This window comes from Pinus tabuliformis, chromosome 3_2 (assembly GCF_031772625.1).
Source record: "Pinus tabuliformis cultivar Carrire ecotype Pingquan chromosome 3_2, CPIR1, whole genome shotgun sequence".
NCBI lineage: Eukaryota > Viridiplantae > Streptophyta > Pinopsida > Pinales > Pinaceae > Pinus > Pinus tabuliformis.
The window spans coordinates 188,716,664-188,735,875 of record NC_142302.1 but is presented as its reverse complement, the minus strand read 5'-3'; positions in this window follow the sequence as shown (position 1 = coordinate 188,735,875).

The following is a 19,212-nucleotide window of genomic DNA, read 5'->3' as shown; positions in this document are numbered from 1 at the left end:
ATGAAACATGTGAAACCAACGAGAGATTTAATATGGTTGAATGCATGCTCATGAAAACCAAAGCCATCATTACTCAAGAAACACATACATAGAAATAAATGGAAACTTAAGATTATTCTTATGGGCTAATAGTTACATCCTTCCCATTTCCCTTTAAAATTGATGGTTGAGCTTTTTCCATGGTGTTCTTTGCATTCCAAATTGTGCTCTTTGAAATCATAGGTTGATTCCAATCGATTGTGCTATCTCACACAACCACCATATTTGAATGTAAACTGAAATTAAGTTTTGAAACTTAGCTCCTTTTAGCCTTGGAAGCTACAAGGTCAGCTTGAGCATATAACTTTACTTTTACATTACCCTTACCATAATTTAATTCACTTAAATTGATATAACTAAACAATACTACATGCAAAGGAATATTGTGTTACTTCCTCAAATGATGTTGAATTTCCCCCTTACAACATGTAATGCATAAGGGTATGCGAAGTCATGAAATGAGGTAGGGAGGTAGTTTTTAGGTCCAAGGTTTTTTCCCTTTACACCTCCATTAACATATATGTATGAATAGTGATGAAAGGGTGGGGGAAGGGCTTATATATATCACCACATATAAACATAATATTGGTAGTCAATTATATTTTTCCTGGAAATATATCCTCCAATAAACACATTTTGTCTTTCACCTCGCCCATTTTTAAGTCTTAATTTTAGGATAAATTTATCCATGTCATTCCCCCCGCCTGCCCCCTTTAAGTATTTCCTTCATATATCTCTTCCAAACAAATTAAAGCATCAAAGCTCTAATAGAATCATGCACATCTAATCCTCTTCTATAGAGAAATCCATGAGAATATTTGTATAAATACTCTCTCATGACTTTTCCCAGTGCCCAATCATAATGGTAAGAATAAAATTAATCTAATTCAAGAGACTATTGATAAATTCCAGGTATACATATGGTAGGGTTAAGATATAGGGTTGGGTATGACGTTCACCCTTTTCCAAGGGCTCACTTTATTATTACCTTCTTACTACCTAACTCATCACATACATATATGATTCTCACTTTCTTGCTACCTCCTCTCCTTCCCAATTCGTGTACTATTTTTAAATGTGAGAAAGTTTATATAGTTCCCCTTCCTCCTTTTTACCATTCCTACTACTCTTCCTAGACATCAATATATTGCAAGAGATTGTCAAGGGATATCTAAATTAACATTCAAGACAATGAAATATTATGTTAGATACTACATAAGGTAATAGTTATGGTAAATATGAAAATTAAGCATAAGCTCTCTATAACTATTAAAAAAAATTGACAGAAACCCTTCCATCTTCCCTACCAAAAAACAATATCTCATAGTATAAGATATAACAAAGGAAATTATGAAATGCAAAATAAGAATATCCTAACTTAAAACCTTAACTAAGAAAAGTTGATAGCACCATGAAAATTCCACTTTCCACCTAGCTTGACCCTTCTAAGAAAACTATGTTTCAAAACATGAAGCTTCCAAACAAAATCTCAAAGTAAATAAACAACACAAGAACATGTGAGCTTTTATATTGAAGGCTATATAATTCTCTATTGAGGGAATGCTTGTGGTCTGACTTGGTAGAAGAAGAGATTCGACAGAACACTAGACATGGCTCCTAATCTAAGCATGATGATGAGAAGAATTGTGCCTTACTTGGTAAGGAAAATAAAGAAAAGGGGAAGTCATCCCATTACAAATCATATTCTTGTCAGGGTGGAAAGAAGAAGGACATGTCTAAAGTCAAATTCTTTCACCATCATGAGATGGGACACTATGCCACAAAGTGTACACACAAGAAGGCCGGTAAGAATCCCTCAAGAGGAGCAGCAGGTGAAGTTGTTGTTTCACAATTCGAATTGGATTTAACCTTCATTTCTTGCATGGTGAAATCGGTGAAGGGTAATGTGTGTTACCTGGATAGTGGGGCCTCATTCCACATGACCGACAACAAAGAGTTCTTCAATGACTTGGAGGATAAGGACCTCCATATTCACATCGAGATGGGATATGATGGGAGGTATAGAACTACTAGAATTAATATTGTTACCTTTCAGAGGGAATCTAGTTCTCCCCTCACATTGAAAGATGTGATGTATGTTCCAGTTTTGAAGAATAACTTGGTTTCTATTTACATGTTGGAGGATAGAGGTTATGATGTGATATTTAGTAAGTTAAAGGCTTTCCTTCATCATATAGCCTCAGGACACATGAAGTAGATCAAGGTTCGGGTGAAGAACCTATACAAGTTGGATGTAGAATATGGTGTTGCTTTGAGAACTCAAGCAGATAAGGTGCAGAGCCAAGACATTGGTGAGTTGTGGCATAAGAGATTGGGTCACTTGCACCATGGAGCCTTGAAGATCATGCAACAAATTTCTACAGGAATTCCCAAGGGTAAACTAGAGCAAAGAGACACATGCAAAGGGTGTACATTGGGGAAGTACACCAAAGCTTCCTTTCATGACAAAGATATTCAAGCACAACCGATCCGTGATCGACTTCACTCATATGTGTGTGGACTATTCTCGATGAAATCCACAACCAAGAACATGTATTATGTAATATTTGTTCATGATTTTTATTGTAAGTGTTTGATTTTATTCATGCAAAAAGAAATATTAGACATTCACTTAGTTTTGTGAATTTAAAGAACTTTTCAAGAAAGACACTGACAAGAAAGTTAAATCTCTCAGAAGTGATAACGGTGGAGAGTATGTGTCAAATGAGTTCAATAACATTTGTGCACCAGAAGGCATTCGACAGGAGTTTTTAGCACCTCATAACCCACAACAAAATTGGGTGTCTAAAAAGAAGAACATAAGTATTGTGGGATCGGCACGGGTGATGATACATGATCAGGGACTAACTTTGCACTTGTGGGCTGAAGCATGCAACCCAACTATTTATTTACAGAACATAAGCCCTCATCAAATTCTTGAGATGAGGACACCAAAAGAATCTTTTTTCAGGTATGAAACTAGATGTGGCACACTTCAGGATATTTGTTCATTAGTCTATTGTCATGTTACAAAGTGTTGACGCTTGAATTTGCCCCAAGCTGAGGAAGGAAAAACTCAAGGCAACATCAAACCACGCTCAGTCTCGTAGCTAGCCCTACGAGGACAGGAGAGGGCTCTCTCCGGGTCAATCTCGAAAAAATATAATCAATGAGCTCGAGATGACTAAAATTGTAACTAATCTTAGGCAAGGTATTAAGTGCAGAAGTTTAAAGGTGAGTTTTTGGGGTTTTTGTTGAATCAAAGGGAAAGACAATTTTGGGTGCGGGGATGAGACACAGTTTCTGCAGAGGTCTGATTGGAGCGAGGTAGGAAATTGCTTGATGCCTTAAAAGCTAATGAGGTGAGTAGATCAGACAGGTGAGGAGCTAAGGAGAGCAAGAAAACCTCAAGAGTTCTCCTTAAACAGATGAAAACATAGGATATCAAACAAATTTAAAGGTAGAGCATTACAGATTATGAATTCTACCTTAACACTTCATTTGTTCAATTGCAGAAGATGAGAGAGGGAAAATGATACACATAAAAAACTTACAAGTACTGAAAGAAGCACACCATCAAGACATAAAGCCACAAGAATTCCAAATAGTGCTGCAAAACCCTGGTCTTTCCTTTGCCAAAATGCTGAAGTAAAATGTACAATAAAGTCTCAAAGCCTCTTCCCAAAGAGTCCAACCCTGAAAATGACTAAGAAAATACATAATATAGGAAAGATAACTCATTCCCTTGCCTCTAGGGGTCGAGCTCATCATCCTAGGAGCTATTTCAACTAATTCTAAACAAAGCACTACAATCTAGGCAGTCAAAACAACTTGCCTCTATAAGGTAGGAAACTGATTCATTCATTTAATTTTCACTTTTTAGTGAATGAATCTTCTAGAACAAGTAATAAAGTGTCAAAATTACATCATGTTTCATTAATTACATCAAGAGGAGTGAAAAATAACATCACAAGTCAAAACTGGTCAAACTGGCTTCGTTTCCTGAGCTGAAGATGAAAATTGTGCCAAAAAAACCCTGATGCGCCGCGCGCCTGAGCCCTATGCACCACACCTTTCCACCTAATTTTGGGGCACTTCCCGGCATCCAAATTGAGCTCAGGTTGGCTTTTTGGAAAGCCCTGGATGTCTACTTTCCAACCCAAGTGGAATTTTTCAATTTGGCATCCATTTGCCCCTCCAAAAGTTCATTCTCCCAAGACTGCTTTCTGTGTGTTCAAAAAGGGGCAGTGAGGTCATTTTTTACATGTTTTTTGGGCTTTTGGGGACCCAAACCTTGATGAAATGCCTTGGAAATAGTTGGGCATGTATATTTCATCATGAAAAATCCAAAAATGCAAACCATTTGTGATTTGGACCTCCCAATCTTATGGGTCGCGCGCTGCGTGCTACGCGTTGAGCTAAAAAACCTGTTTTTAGAGCCAAAAATTTGAAATTGACAAAATTTTCTCCAAATTCCTTGAAATTTGGGCTGGGGGTCCCCAATCAAGTACCATGCTCAGCCAAAGAGGCTTCGGCCAAAATCCGAAGACGATCAAGCTCCTTTTGTCTTTTTTGCTTCTTGACCGCTTTCTTCAATTTTGCCTTAAGACTCCTAATTCGTGCCTTGCAAACTAGGTTCCGGACCTTGTAATGCATAGCCATGTGTTTCAATAATGCATTGTCTCTATTGGCCTTTTTCATCCGTTCCTCCAAGTAGATGTCGACCCTCTTGAGATTAGCCTCTCGATCCTCATTTACTTGTTGCTCTAGAGAGGTGAACTCAATTTCTCTATGTTGGGCAGCTTGGCGATTCTCACGGATGTTCTGTAGCTCTATGATCACATGTTGGTCCTCAAGCTGTTTATTCCGCTGCTCTAGATACCTAATATATTGGGTCTTCTCTGATTCTGAAGCTGTCTCATCATCATGAATAGTAACAAAACCTGATGGCTCACCTGAAGGCCTCTCCTCATGCTTGGGCTTCTTGCCCTTATCCTGTACCTGCGGTGCTGTTGTCGAAAGCGAGGCCCCTTCCACACGAGGTGGAGATAACACTCGCTGTGCTGATGAAGTCAACGAGACCCCTTCCACCCCGGGTGGAGATAGTACTCGTCGTGTAGATGCAAATAATGCCCTGTGACCTCGCTGGTATGTCACATATGGAGGAGCACTTATATGCTCAGTCTCGGGAATGCCTGGCTGGTGTGAAGGTGCTCCCTCATCATGAACTATCTCGGGAGGTGGCTGTAATGCTGCAAAGTAATCACGGGAGATGAAATCTTCCCAAGTAATGCCCTGCTGTGCCAACTGATGCATCACTACGATTTTAATCAATGCATAATGATAGATGCTCTTATGCTGATGTGCTGGGCTCTTCCTTTGTACTAAAGGCACCATCCTCTCTATGTTGCGACACATGAAAAACGGAATGTTCATCATACGTACCCTTGTGAAATGCATCAACAAACAAACATGGTACGCATATAGATGTGAGAATCTGCCATCGCAACTTAAATATCGGATGATGAGTTTCATCAATGGTGCATACTCATCCCTTAGGAATCTGAAAGGAAAAACTGCACTCAAATGTCTTATATACCTGAGCTTGATATATGGCTCATAGAAGAATCTGTCTAACTACTGGCATTTACTCCATTCCTCCCCTACATTTGGTATCCCAGTGGCCTGAGCAATAGTCTCGGGTGACAAGGTGAAATTCACTCCGGCAAGGTTTACATGACCATCCTGCAAATGTAGAACAAATAAATGGACTAGTTCCCGATGATGCTAGATTCGTGAGATCAGCTCACAGTATTCAAAACATGATTGATACCGAAAACAATCCATTGCAAGTGGACAAGCTTGCAATTGAGCCAAAGAAGTAGGCTCCTCCCTGACATGCTGACCACTTTTGCCACCTTTGTGATACCTCCTTGGCACATTTACCTCCGGTGTAGAATCACTATCATAATCCTGCTCATAAGCTGACTCGGTCTCTGACATGTCTTTGAAAACAAGATAGCTGGAATATATATGTTGATGTATAAACTGTGTGTACAATTGCTTGTAAACTGTTCTTTTGCTCTAAGAATGCTGTGACCAAGGGGACACAAATGCACAAGGGAATATTAGGACAGGGGAAGCATTAGGGAATTAGGAATTTCGAAATAAAAATAAGGGACTTAGAAAAGGGAAGGGAAATGATAAGGATAATGTGTTTTGTAATAGAGGTGAGGGACTAGGATTTTGAGGGATTATAGTGTAGGATGAAGGAGGGAATTAATGGGGAGAATAAGGGTGAATTTGGGAATGGGAAATAAAGGGAAAGGGAGAAATAATGACAACCTTGGTTACATTCTGTTTTTGAAACCCTTACAACAATTTTTACACTAAGCCCTACAGCAATTTCATTGACAAGGAGGGCTCTCCACTTGGATTTCAAAGGCAAACATATCATGAAACATTACATTTATCTTTCAAAAACCAAGCACAAGTGATAGATGTGAGTCTACCTGCAATTTTGTGCGAAGAGGAAGCGAGTTCATGCACTTCTAACCAAATTTCGGGCTTAAAACCCCAGTGCGCCGCGCGCCTTACCCAACGCGTCGCGCGCCTCTGATGCGCCGCACGCGTGTATTTTTGCACTGCAATTTCTTGCCTGATGCGCCATGCGCTCCTGATGCGCCACGCGCTCCTGATGCGTCACGCGCCTAATCCAACGCGTCGCACGCCCCTGAAATTGCTCCAACTTCCTTACAAATTCACAACTTCACTTTGGAACGATGCTCTTCACTCTTGGCATGCAAAATGAGTTGAAAATGTCATGAAATATCTTTATAAAGACTCCCTTTTGATTTTTGCTTGGTCCATGACCCATTTTGTAATGTTTTGTCATTGACACTTTTTCAGGATTAATAGACTTCTGACCTTTTTGGTTTCCTCCTTAAATTTGATTGAAATGATGATTTTCTTTGCAATTTTTTGCAGGGATAGCTGTGATATGCTTTGGCAAAGGAGACCAAGGCTGCGCTTGGACGTTTCAAGAACTGAAATTTTTGAAGATTTTTACAAAAATGAGATGACGACTTATCTTCAAAATAGAGTTTTGAAGAAAAGTCCTAATTTATTTGTATAATGATAAAAATTATTGAAGTAACCACCTATCGAGGACATCCCTCTGGCCTGCTAGTCTTCTTAGACTTTCCAAAACAAGACTGACTCAAACCCAAGACCTAATGACCAAGAACCGTTGTTATGACCCAAAAATTTGAAAGAGGACTGTACATGACCTTTGAAGACTTGTTTTTATGAATAGACCTGAACCAGCAGTGCCAAGCAAGAGGGGAGTGAGTAACACAACCATTCCGTCAGAGTTATGGCATGCCAACGAAATGCAACTAATCGAAACTGATGGGACACCTAAACATGAAGTGCAAAAAAGAGCTTTGATCTCTGATGGAGGGATAACTAGACCGACTCTAACACAAAGGATGCATGGAAAAAGCTTGAGCCAACAGTTGAGTTGGGCATATTTGTGGGGTACATTGATACACCTCACAACTATCAGGTGTACTTTCCATCCAACAAGATGGTAATGGTTCAAAGAGATGTAAATTTCGATGAAGAGAAGGCCATGAGATGTTCCCTTGAGAGGGAGCTTTAGTTACATGCAAAAGAGGAGCTTTTAGCTCCAAAGGAAGAACCTCAGGATGATATGGAGCAGCCACATGCATATGAGTAGAGAGTGGAAGCACCCACTCATGAAGAAACTTCCAAAGATGGAAGGAAGCACACCAAAGAGGTTGACATATTGTTGCATGATGCTAGAGAGAATGTGGGGGCACCCACATCATAGTGTAGGTAGAGGAGGTCACCAAATTAGTACACTGGCTACATGGATCTAATGAGCAAGAGTGTAGAGACTGAGCCATCCTCATTCTAGAAAGAAGTGCAACAACCAGTATGGGTTGATGTCATGGTTGAGGAGTATGAATCCATTATCAGGAACAATTTTTGGGAAGTGGTCTCAAGACCAGTGGACAAGTCAATGGTGAGTTCCAGATGGATTTACAAGGTAAAGCAAGAAATAGATGGTAGTATGGAGAAACATAAGGGCAGATTTATGGCTAGAGGGTTATCTCAAGTGAAGGGGATTGATTACGATGAGACTTTTTCTCTTGTAAAAAGGTACTCATTAATTAGATCTATTCTAGCACTATCATCACAGATGGGATGGAAGATACATCATATGGATGTAAAGACAACATTCCTCGATGACATGATTGAGGAATAGATGTAAATTGGGTAGCCGGAAGGATTTCAGACCTTCGATAGAGAGGCGCATGTGTTCAGACTCCAACGAGCGTTGTATGGATTGAAACAAACACCATGTGCTTGGTACACCAGGATTGATAACTACTTCACCAGGTTGGGCTTCAACAAAAGTGAAGGAGATGCGAACCTTTACCATATTATGGTTGAAGGTAAATTGTTGATTATTGTATTATATGTTGACGATTTTATTACGATAAGTCATGAGAAGCTGATAAAGTTTTGCAGAGAGGATATTGCAAGAGTTTGAAATGAAGGACTTGGGGCTCATGCATTACTTTCTTGGTATGGAAGTATGCCAAGGAGATGATGAAATATTTGTCTCTCAAGGAAAGTATGCCAACAAGATACTGAAAAGGTCCCACATGGAGAGCAGTAAACTCATGGAGACTCCTTTAGCTGGTAACTAGACGAAGGAGGATGCTACTTTAGGAGAAGTAGTGGAGGCTACTATTTATAGACAACTTGTGGGTTCACTCATATATTTTGTGAACACATGATCGTACATGTGTTATGCAGTTAACCAGCTTAGTCAAGCTATGGTTAATCCAAGCAAACTACATTGGAAGGAAACCAAACATGTGTTGAGATACCTCAGAGGCACCACTCAGTTTGGTCTTTGATACTGATGAACAGAGTCTATGAAGCTTCAAGGATTCACAGATGCAGATTAGGCAGGGAGTCCATCTGATAGAAATAGCACATCAGGGGGAATATTTAGTATTCTGTCAGTAACATTTTATTGGTACAACAAGAAGTAGAGATCATTTGCACTTAGTTCAGCAGAAGTATAGTACATGGTTGCTAGTCAAGTAGCTTGTGAGACTATATGGATGAGGAAGATCCTCGTTGGGTTATTTGGTCGGCAGATGGATCTTACAATGGTTTACTATGACAATCATAGTTATATCAAACTCTCTGAAAATCTAGTTTTTCATGATCGGTCCAAGCATATTGACATCCAGTATCACCACCTATGAGATTGTGTTCAGAGGAGAATCATGTTGCTAGAGTACATTCCTACAGAGGAGAAAGATGCAGATATTTTGACAACCGACGCATTTTCAAGATGAAAATTCAAGTTTCACAGAGGTAGGATCGGGGTAGAAAATAATCCCTTTCTTGTTGACAAGGAGTGTTAAATATAGCAACAAGAAAATCCTAATTTAATTTGTTCTTGAATTAAATTGGGAATTAAATCAAAATTTTATTCTAATAGAAACTTGTAATAGTTAACTAAGTTAGGTTAACTTAGTTGGATCAATAAATTCAAGTTGGAAGTCTTTCTAGAGTCATGTAGAGCGATCCCTAAATTTTAGGGGCCCAGGTTGATTTCGTATTGAGTTGTAATTATTTAATTCATTTTAACTAAGTTAAATTCAGTTAAACTAGTTCCAACAGTTGGAGGAAGTTGGAACTAGTGGGTGGTCAAGTGAATTAAATTGGATTTAATTCACAAGCAATGATCAATAGGATAATAGATAATTCACTCAAAATAACTCATGCATTTTAGTTTAGAGGAAGACTGAGTTGAGATTAGAGCTTAAGGACGATGTACTATCAGTTGTATAATTTTCCGAGTTGTACAGATGGTGCATGCAATCAGTAGAAGGCCTATGGATGGATTTTACAATTGTGGTGAGGGATTTTCCCAATTAAATATGGGTTAATTCCCTAGGAAAATGCGCAAGGAAGTAGGGGCTTGGCAGGTAGCGGATTTGGCTAATTATTGGCTTGAGCTGGTTTGTGAAGTAGTGACATAGATTGTACTTGTGCAAAGATTGTTTGGGTTGAACAAGCATTGTGTTTTCTTCTCAGATATCCTGGTTAATGCAATATAGATAGTCGGGGTTTTAAGCAGTTGCTTTCCCCACAAAAAATAATGTGTTATGTGCGATTGAAATTATTCCTTTTCTGCTTAGTGCTTTCATCGACCAATTTTTGTTTCCGTTGAAGAGGAGAGTAGATTCAAGTCTTTTGTTCTAGTATATTACATAAGAAGTTTGAATCTACAAGTAAAAATCTACACACATTGCTTTGATCTACATGACAACATTTAATTATAATTTCTAGCATGTCAAGTGCCCAATCATATGTTATAAATATAATATCTAATCCTTATATTCGTATTATATTCTCTTTTTTAGGTGTTTCAATGCTAGGAGCTAATGGAGGGGAGAAAGGTGTCCATGCAACACTACATTGATGTCGCATTGATTAAGGTGACATAAGAACATAAGATCACATGTGATTAGGAATTATTTTAGGATATGTTGACATTTGTATTGTAGGAAATTTTGAAATACAAAGCATCTAGATTGATGGATTTCCATGTTAATTGTAATGACCATGTAAAACCTTGTTGACTTAAAAATATAGCAAGTATACAAGGAATCCTTGAGAAATTAATCTCTAGGTGCTAACATTTAACCAAGGGTTCATCAAATTAATTTCCAAGGGGGTTGAGCTAAGTTGATAACCAACTAGAATCCTATCACATTTCTTAATGCTTCATAAATGATTTTAGCAAAGGCTTTAATCTTGCATCTAAAGCATATTTTGGTTAAGATAGTGAAGCCATAATAGACTATATTTATATAGGGTTATGACATCTTGGATATTGTTTGGGAAGTTTTAGAATGCAATCCAACCTTATGTTTGGAGGTAATATTATAAATATCAATGTTAGCACACAATTAACTTATCATTCATATGGTTTATCATCACTTACTCTCTCATCTATATTTTGGTTGTGAAGTAGTAGTTAGGCATAACTTTATTTGATTGAGTATTGGATGAGTTCCAAATTGAGACACTTACTTAGGATCACAACAAACTATCCATCATATTATTGCACCTTTATTGGGAACCAATTTTAGTTTTTTCATGTATTTCATCCATCTACGGTGGCATTTCCCTATAAACTTACTCACATTTGCACTCATAGCACATTGATAGAATGTGGCTAATTTGCAATGGTTTGAGTGATAAATTGATCCCTTGACCTAGAATTTGTCATGTGGTAATAATTTCATCTATGGATTGAAATCCTATGTATGGTTTCACCACTAGCTCTATTAACCTCTATTCTTGATCAGATTATATTGCTATATAATTTTTCATCCATCTTAATGCTTTTAGAGTGGAAAAATTGAAGGAAATAAATTACAAGAGTAAACTCATTGATGGGATATGGTTTGGATAATTAGGGTCTAAAACCTTCCAAGTCTAATTGAGGCCTTAATGACATTTTTTTGGGTAAAAATTTATCGTTTAAATTTTCAAATCTAGTGATGTTATTCTACACTTGAATACCTTTCTAACAATGCAATAATGGCTTCAAACATATCTCAGATGCAAATATTATGCCTTCGGAAGTTGAAATAGCATGATTGGCCACCATAATTAAAGAGAATGGAACATCAACCCTTGTTGCTAATGGAAAGGGGCTAGCCACATGAGAACTATGAAGAAGACTCTATAAGGTCAAATTTGTAACTCTAGCTCAGAGTTGAAGAAGTGAAAGTTGATTCCTAGTTGGATATCATGCCATGTTATAACTGTGTCACTAAGAGGACAAGGGGTTCCATTCTATTTTCCATAGTAGAGAGAAATATTTGAGAGTGGATGTAATGACCCGTATTATGGAATAAATAATAATAATAATAATACTAATTTATTTTATTATTATTTATTAATTTCATATTATGGGGCATTATAGTGGAGAGAGAGAGAGAGAGAGAGAGTAAAATAGAGGGGGTTTGTGTTATGTAGTAGCATAGATGCCACGGGTCTTACGAAACTCCAAAGAGAGTGTTTTCTCCTTTGTATTTGCATCATTTGCATCCTAGAAAAAAGAGAGTAGAGCAGCCTCACCTTAGAAATAGGTTTACTCCCATAAAATTTTCCTAAAGCATATCTTGGTGTTCATTATGATTGGGTGTGTTTGTATTTCATTGTTCTCTATTTTACACATTTTATTTATTGCATAGATAAACAACAAAATCAATAATAACACATCTAAAATCGATGGGAATTAACCCTTCATAGTATATACTTTAGTTTATTTTAATAGATATATTGTGAAAAACTATTTAGTGGAACATGGTGGTTTATATATCATATTGATATCATAGCAAGGTTCTTTGGTAAATTTGTGGAAATTTGCAAGGAATCTAGGAAATTGTTTGAGTAGGAAGTCGTAAAACCCCAATCATGGCTGGAAAATATGCTTATAATAAGCCTTGAGATACAATGGAAGAATAATTCTCAAGGCTGGAAGCATAGGTTGTAGATATCAGCTATAATATGAGCATCCTTATGGGAGCTCTAGAAAACAAGCTTAGAACCAAATATGATGGAGTTTCCTACACATAGGTTATATCATAGGGAAAATTAGGGGACCAGGAAAATCTAAAGAAGTAGTCCAAGAAATAACCCAAAGAAGAGAAATTGAGTTCAATTGCTTTGAACCATTCACAATCCCTCTTCTTAATGGAAGCAAAGATGGACATCAAGTCATTTCAAGGTTATATTGATGCTTTGAAATTAAATCATTATTTGCAGTAGTTAGAGGTTTACTTTAGTATTCACCACATAGATGAGGGAGAAAAAAAAGAATTGCTCATTTGAAATTAGAGGGTCATGCCATAAAATAGTGGGAAATCCACATGGAAACTTTTAGGATGGAGGGGGATGCTATAGTAACTAAGCGAGAACATTTTATAACTCTCATAAAGTACCAATTCTACTGTTTTAGTATGTAGAGGACTAATGCATCTGATGGCATTAATTTAGGTAGAGAAAGGGGTAAGGTGTATAGGAGCACATCACGTAATTAAGCAAGATGTGAATAATGTTGGATATGTCTCTCAAGAATCTAGATGTACTCTTCAAGTATCAATGGAGACTACACATACATGAAAGAGTGATGTTTTTCAATTCCATAATGATGGATGAGACTTGTGTGCAAGCACAATACATGGAAAAAATTGTCTAGAAGAAAGGAAAGCCAAGTGGTTCAAAGGAGAAGGAACATTAGGAATATTTCAAAGAAGGGAAGAAGAAGTGGAAAGAGGGAAAGGAAAATAAGACAATAAATATTGCACATTAGTGCATGAACCCTAACAATCACTGCAACATTGATGGACACAAATAAAAATTACTAGAAATTGCATCCATAGTTGAACCCGAAGAACCATAGAAAGGAAGGAAACAAGAAAAATATCATGGCCACATATTCAAGCAAGAAGGTGGAAAGGAACTCTGATATGGATGATAATATTTCCTAGACATCAATATAGAAGGGGGGAATATTAATAGCCTTCAACAACAAGAAGGGAAGGAGACGACCAAACTCTTCCATATAAAGATATAGGTCAAGAAGACAAATATTAATGCTTTATTCGACTCGGGTTTGAAGGAGAATATCATAACAGTAGATTTGGTAAAAAAATTTGCATTAGGGGTTCAAGACCATCCTATCCCATATCCATTGGGATGGGTCAACAAGGAGGTAGAGATAAACGTAACCAAATTGTGTAAAATTATTTTTTTGTAAGTATTGATTTTATTGATGAAGTAGAATTGGTTGTAGTTCCACATAACACATGTGGAATTGTGTGGGAGTCCCTATATGTACATGAAAGATACAATCAACATGTGGAGAGTTAACCAATAATGCCTCATCAAGGGTGGAAAATGCCTTCAATGTGAACAAGGGAAAATCAAATATTTCATTTGTAAGCACCAACCAAGCTGGGAAATTGATTAGCTCTAGCAAGAAATATGTTTTATTGTTTCTAAGAAAAAATTAGTTTAGTGAGGAGTTAATAAGGGTAAAGGCATCAACTAAGGAACAAATATAACAACTACAATATTTTTTATAGGCATACAAGGGAGTGTTCCAAGGTTCTAAAGGGCTACTGCCTAAGAGGGTAGTGGAGCATGCGTTCATTTTTTTGTTGAATTCTCCATTGCCAAACATTAGGTTGTATAGAAAATCTACTCTAGAAGTAAGAAAAGTGAATAAACCATTGCAATAATTTTGGTGCAAGGTGTTATTCAACCAAGTCCCTCAGCTTGTGTCTCACCCATCATAATTATTCTAAAGAAGGATTGAGACTTAGAAAATGTTCATAGTATTGTAGAGCATTAAACAAAATTACACTCAAGAATAGGTGTCCCCTACCTAGGATTAATCATCTATTGGATCCGTTGCACCAAGAAAATACTTTTCCAAGCTATATTTAAAATTATATCATCACAAGGTTTGAGCTTGAGAAACAGATACCCAGAAGACCACCTTAAAAACTAGAAAAAAAATTGTATGAGTGGTTAGCCATGTCATTTGGTCTATGTAATGCACAAAATACATTCATTAGATTAATGAATGATGTACTATGCCCTTATCTAGATTCATTTTTTATTGTTAGAAAATTATATATTTTAGGCCAATGGAACACATAAAATATTACAAAAATATAAACATAGAAAAAGCATAAAACAAGAGAGACACAGATATACGTGGTTTACCCAATTTGGGCTACGTACACGAAGAAACAACCAATCCTTCCTTTTATATTATCCATCAAAATGAAGAGATACAAACTACAATAGATCCGTTGTAATTCCCTCTTCGCTCTCACACAATCTCCTCTCTCTTTCTCACTTAGAATATAGATATGCATAGATGCAACACAATACCCTCACATATAGCGAGGGGTTTCCTTCTAGCGAAAAAACCTAAATTAAACATAATTTCTACCATCAGATTTCCACCTAATGAATGGCCCAGATTGACTACAAAAATACAACATTTTACAAGGCAATTTTACATCTATTTTTAGCTTCGTGGGCGCTGCCCCCGATCCTCACTAGGGGGGCTCCAAATAATCATTGTCGCCCCTCCTCGACCCCTTGGTGACGCACATAAACAAGTGTCGTTGCCGCCACATTACGAAATGGGGTCCAATGCGGCGATACCTATGAATAAAGAATATAATCAAGCTCCACACCCAGCAATCTCCCACTTGGAGACTGATTATGGAAACTCCATTGTTGCTTCATTTGTTGGACCATGACTCCACTTTGGACCTGTTTGTTTCTCATATTCATCATCATACTTGAAGACCATTTGAAACTAAGCAAAATCTAATTTTCTCCCTGGTTAGAAACTTTTGTTAACATATATAAAGGATTTTGTCTAGCGTGTATCTTTTCCAACTTCAACTGTCCATCTTCCAACACTGATAATGTGAAATGGTACTTGAGTTGTATACGTTTAGTCTTGGAATGAAATGCAAATTTCTATGAAATATGTATGAAACTTTGGTTGTCACTGTATAACCTACCCAACTCCTGCTTCTTACCCAATTCATCCATAAACCTTTGTAACCAAATCATTTATTTACTAGCATATGTAGTAGAAACATACTCTACTTTTGTCATTGAGAGTGAAACAACACTCTGCAGTTTTGAAACCCAAATGACAGTTGTTCCACGTACAGGAAACACATACCCTGTGGTGCTCCTCTTGTTATCTCTATCACCTGCCATATCTGCATAAACATATCCATGTAAAGCAATGTTTGAACCACCAAAGAATAATGATTGCTTTGTGGTACCTCTCAAATACTTGAGAATCCACTTCATCCCATCCAATTTTCTTTTCCTAGATTGTTCATGTACCTGCTTACAACTCCCACTACATGTGAAATATCAGGCCTTATGTAAACCATTGCATACATTAATCTTCCAACTGCTGATGCATATGGAAATTTAGACATATAAGCCACTTCTTCCTAATTCTTGAGACACACCTCCTTACTTAGCTTGAAATGGCCAGCCAAAGGTATACTAACTAGTTTTGCATTCTTCATATTAAATCTTTTCAACACCTTTTGTATGTACTCACTCCGAGACAATGCCAATTTTCTATTCTTCCTGTCTCTAGTTATTCTCATACCAAATAGTTTTTTTGCAGCACCCAAATCCTTCATTGCAAATGAGTTTCCCAATTTTCTTTTGAGCACATTTATTTCCTACAAGTTAGAACCTTCAACAAGTATGCCATTTACATACATATTTTTTCCTTTTGAGATAAACACAATTATCAGAGTGACATCTAGTATAACCTTGTTCAGACATAAACCTGCCAAATTTTAGATACCATTGCCTTGGACTTGTTTTAATCCATACAATCTCTTCTTCAACCTACACACTATTTTCTCCTTGCCATTGACCTCATATCCTTGTGGTTGTTGCATATATATCTCTTCCTCCAAATCCCCATGGAGAAAGGTTGTCTTTACTAACTGCTCAAGATGAAAATCTTCAGCTGCTACTAGAGTTAAAATAGTTCTGATTAAAGTCATTTTAACAACGCTCATCAAAGCCTATACCCTTTTTTTGTGCAAACCCCTTCACCACAAGCCTAGCTTGATACCTTTTTCTACTTCCATCTTCTTCCTTCAACCTGTAAACCCATTTATTCTGCAATGTTGTTTTAGATATAGGCAACCTGGCTAAGTTCCAAGTCTGGTTATGTACTAAGGAGTCCATCTCTTATTTCATGGCCTGCTACCACTTCTTCCTGGTTTCTAGCTGCAATGCTTTTTCATAACATTCTGGTTCACTAGACTCAGTCAACAATACATAATATAATGAAGGAGAGTATCATTCAGGGGGTCTACTTATCCTGGTAGATCTTCTAACACTACTTTCAGGAGTTTGAGGTGCTTGTTGTTGTTGTGGTTGCAGTTGTTGTTGTTCATTGTGATTTTCAAGCACCTCCACTTTTTTTGTGATCTCATCAAGCACTATGCATTCTCTATTTTCTTTTTCATATTTCTTTCCCTGTATCTGATCCTTATACAAAACCTTTTCATTGAATATGACATCTCTTCTTCTAATGATTTTGTGTTTTTTGTCATCATAAAATTGATGACCAAAATCATTAACACAATATCCAATAAAGTTACATTTCTTTTATTTTTCCTCAAGATTTGTTCTATTTTCTTTATTAATGTGGAGAAAGGCTTCACAATCGAAAGTCTTTAAAAATGAGTAGTTTATCTTTTTACCTATCCATGCCTCCTCTGGAATACCACCATCCAAGGAACTTAGAGGCCCTCTGTTTATTATATAAACAACAGTATCTACAACATTTGCCCAAAATTTTAAAGGCAACCCTACATGCAATCTCATGAACCTTGCACGCTCAATGATTGTCCCGTTCATCCTTTCTGACATGCCATTTTCTTGTGGTATCCCTAGAACTGTCTTCTCTCTACGAATTCCATTCTATGAACAGTATCTATCAAACTCTTTGCTGCAATATTCACCTGCATTGTTTGATCTGAGACACTTCAACCTTTTTCTTGTCTCATTTTCAACCAAATATTTTCATTTCTTGAAAGTATCAAATACATTAGATTTATTTTGAATAAAATAAATCCAGGTTTTTCTAGTTGCATCATCAATAAAATTAATATAATAATGAGAGACACTGAGAGATGATACCTAAGAAGGTCCCCATACATCTGTATGCATAAGCTCTAATTGTTCGATCTTCTTTTCTTTCCCAACTCTTAGGAACATGACTCTCTTTTGTTTTCCATAAACACAATTCTCACAGAATTCTAAATGAACATGCTTCAAACCTTGTAACAAATTTCTTGAGTGAAGAATCTGCATCCCTTTCTCACTCATGTGCCTGAGCCTATGATGCCATAATTTCATATCTTCTTCTACATATGTTAAAGCATTAACAAAATAAGAAATACCATTGCATAAATACAATGTACCAACCTTTTCTCCTTTTTCTATTATCAGGGCCCTTTAGTGACCTTCCAGGTTTATCTGTAAAAGTAGTTACACGGCCTTGACCTCCCAACTTCCCTGTTGAAATCAGATTTTTATTCAAATCTAGAACATGCCTCACCTCCTTCAATATCCATTGATTTCCATTCTATTGTTTTATGAAAATTGTACCCATTGCAATGATTTTATAGGGTTTATCATCACCCAATCGAACATGTCCCAAATCTCCTTGAACATAATCATGAAACTGTTTCCTATTAGGTTTGGCATGGAATGAGGCCCCTAAATCTAATACCCAGGCATAAATAATATTTTCTAATGAAAGAATCAAATCATCTTGCAACACATCACCTGTCACATTCACTTCATGATTGTTTTCTTGTTGAACGTCTCCTTCTTTCCCTTTTGATACTTGCAGTGTTTCTTCAGGTGTCCTTTCTTCCCGCATTTCAACACACTATCCCCGATCTAGACTTGGATCTTCCTTTCCTTGACTTACTATGATATATTGGGCTCTTTTCTCTTTCCATTTTTCTTACCCTATTCTCTGTAGTCAAATAATTACCTGATGTCTCACCGGAGCTTTTTTGTCGCATTTCCTCACTAAGGATTGCACTGGCAACATCATCAAACTTTAAAGCACTAGATCTAGAGACATAGTTACTATTGGCCATAACTAAACCATTCCAACTTTCTAGCAATGAGCATAGAAATAATAGAGCCCTAATTTCATCATCAAAATTTACCCCTATAGAACTTAAATGATTGGTAACTGTATTAAATTCATTTAAATGATCAGCAACAAATCCACCTTCTGACATCTTCAAATTAAATAAATGCTTCATATGAAATACCTTATTTAAGGCCGAGGGCTTTTCATATAGTTTGGCCAATGCTGACATTAAACCCTTTTTTCATTTCCTTTGAAATATTAAAGGCTACCGATGCCGCTAGACATAGACGTATTTTTCCAAGTTCCTTTCTGTCGAGAATATCCCATTCTGTGCCTGTCATACTCGT